At 59.4% G+C, this 2832-nt stretch overlaps 1 protein-coding gene across 2 annotated transcripts in view; it reads left to right on the forward strand.

The window, feature by feature from the left end:
* The first annotated feature begins 226 nt into the window (after nt 1-226).
* Nucleotides 227-2832, forward strand: part of MID2 (midline 2) — a 104907-nt gene continuing 102301 nt past the window's right edge. The window contains exon 1 of one of the 2 annotated variants that reach the window (XM_055563909.1): nt 227-573. The gene's annotated coding sequence lies outside the window, so the exon portion shown is untranslated. Of the gene's footprint in view, nt 574-1004; nt 1223-2832 lie in introns of those variants that run through there. The other variant, XM_055563910.1, reaches the window with a different exon arrangement.

The raw sequence follows: 2832 nt of genomic DNA on the forward strand, positions 1-2832 counted from the left end.
TAGCTAACATCTGTCCCATTGTCCTCTTATTAAAGACCCTCTGGTTTGGCCGATCAAGGATTTGAATGTGTAAATGAGGCCCTACACTCCCCCCCTCCCCCGCCTTTTTTTGGTTTTGTTTTTTAATTTTGGTGGCTTTAATCCATCTCCACAACTTCTGCCCAAGGCCAATAAAACACAGCCATTCTCCCTTTGTAAAAAGAAAGAGGGGTTGGGTTTCCTTCAATTGTCTGCCCTTTTCTGTCTCCTCCACTATTTTTGTTTTTCTCTGTAGTTAACTTTACATTGAGCAGCTTCGTCCGAGGACCTTTGCGCTGGACCTAGGCACTCTCTTCTCATTGCTGGTGGCAACGGCCCTTTCGTTGTTCTAACCTAGGGGTTTGTGGGGGCCAGGGGTTTGGCGGCTGGGAGAAGAGTTTGGCCAGAGTCTTCCTTCTGCATTTCACACACATTCTGCTGGCGCTCTCGCTCTCTTACACACACACACACACACACACACACGCTCCGGCCCCTCTCCGTGTGTCTTCCTTCAAGATGACAGGGCGCTGGAGAAAAGGCTGCTGGAATCAGCTGGTAGGTACAGTAGTAACCCGAACCCCACCCACCCGCTGCCTTTGCTCGCTCAGGTTTCTCCGGTCACTCCTGCCAGGGGAGAAAACATGTAAACGCGCCTCCAGAGGAGGGGCAGGGGGAGCTGGGAGCGGCGGGGGCGGCAGAAGGTGAGCCGGGGAAGGTGGCCGAGCGCCCCGGCTGCCGGGCCCTTCCCAGCGCTCCCTCGGGGCAGCAGCCCCAGCCCGCTTCGACCCCACCCCATCCCCCTTTTCGTCGGGATTGCCTTCTCTCCCCCCACCCCCGCCCCCCACGCCCTGCGACGGCGGAAATGACAGTGTGGTGCTGCCGCGGTGTCATGGTGCTGCCCCTGGACTGAGGAGCGAAAACTCTTTAAGTTTGGCTCGGGAGACCCAGCCGCAGTAGCGTGGCGGCCGCCGAGCTGTCCCCAGCGGGGCGCGCGGGCGGGCGGATCCTGGCTGCTGCGCGTCGGCGGCGGCGGCGGCGGCGGCTGCGAAGGCGGGCGGCGGCCTAGAGCGGCGGCGGCAACGGCGGCAGCAGTGGCAGCCGGGGAGCTCGCGCCGGAGCCTGAGCCAGCCCGCGCGGGAGGCAGGCGAGCACCCGGCGCCCTCGGGCGCGCCGAGGACATGGCCGGCAGCCGGGAAGGCTCTGGGTAAAACGCGCCCCCTCGCCGCGGCCCCCGGGGCCGACCGCCACCACCGGCGCAGGGCTCGGCCCCGGGCTCGGGCCGCGCGTCTCAGGTGCGGCCGGGGCCCGGCGGGGGCCGAGGGCTGCTCCGGGGCTCGGCGGGGCGGGGTGACGGGGCCCCGCGAGGCTCGAGGTGGCGGCGGCGGCGGAGGGCGCCCCGGCCCGGCCCTAGCTCCCCGATGCGCTGCTGGGGCCCGGGCACCCGTCGCTGCCCTCCAGGGACGGAGTTTGCACTCCGGGGTCCAGGGCGGGGGCGGGTCATAGGCCTCCCGCGCAGTCCAGCCGGGTCGGGCGCGGGCCCCTCCCCGAGCGGTTCTCCGAGAGCCTGGGCGCTAGTCTGGGAAAGGGCACCGCCGCCTTCCCACGCTCCCGCGGCCGGCCACCTCCTTGGCCCGGGCGGCGCCCCTCGGCCGCCTGGCTGTGGCGGCTGCGGCAGCCAGAGATGCTGAGGACACCCTGCCCGCGGGGAGGCCGGGCGAAACTTAATCCCTTTGCTGCCAGGGAATGATCCTGGAGTCTCCGTCTGGGTGGTTCCTTATTTTTGGCCTAGCTGTGAAACCAGCTCAGTGGGGGAGAGGGAAAACTTATAGGTCCCCCGGACAGACTGCGATGGAACCCGGGAAAGGTGGGGTTTTCCATTCCTGGCTCGTTAGAATTAAGTAAATAACAGCGGAGTAGATTGACAAACATTTTTGGTGATGATAAGGTTTCGGTTACTTAGCATAACGCGTGCAGCACATTTCTTAGAGGCGTTTCTTCTCAGAGCAGGACACTGGGATCCTGGGGTCGTTGGGTTCTTCACTTTTTCTCTTCCACATTCCCCTACCCGCCTTCACGCTCACTCGCCTTCTTCCTATGTGGTGATCACACACCTACTTGCCCACCGTAATCTCCCAACTAGAACCATACGTCTCCTGGAGTCCTGTGCACTCCCAGGCTCCCTGTCAAGCAGCCTCTGGCTTCTGAACCAGCTTTGCCTTTTTGAGGATTTCTGAGTGTGGGGAGGGTGGATGGTTATGGTTGTTTGTGTCTGAAGAGAAGCCCTTATAAAGGAGTGTATTAGAGGCTATATAAATAGACAAGTACTGTGTGTGGGTTGATTCTTCTGATTCTTAAGGTGGGCCATAAGGGCTGCCTTTACCTTCATTCTGTCCCCTTCCAGTACTCCAATCAGTTCTCTGGCAATGTTCCAATGGAAGGGGAACCCTGAATAGGGAGAGTCCCTCCCCTACTTCTCATTTTACCCCAGCTGGTTACCCCTAATGCTCACATCCCCCTTTTCACTCCACTCATCACTGCCTTGAGAGGGAAAGAGTCTTTGCTATTTTAATATTTTCCTGCCCAATCAATTAATGCAGATATACAATGTGAATTAGATTTCCCCTGATGGTTCCACACAGCTTGATTTATGTGGTTGAAATACAAGTCTAGGAGCTAAGGAGATCAGAGAGTTCATTTCAAATCTGATGTTGCATTGGTTTTGTGGCCTTAGGACATTCCTGTGACCTTTCTTTCATAGTTGATGCACTTGTATGAAAGACATCATATTGTGTACTGGCTATTGTGAGTCTTGGC

The sequence above is a fragment of the Bubalus kerabau genome, chromosome X (assembly GCF_029407905.1).
Source record: "Bubalus kerabau isolate K-KA32 ecotype Philippines breed swamp buffalo chromosome X, PCC_UOA_SB_1v2, whole genome shotgun sequence".
Lineage (NCBI taxonomy): Eukaryota > Metazoa > Chordata > Mammalia > Artiodactyla > Bovidae > Bubalus > Bubalus kerabau.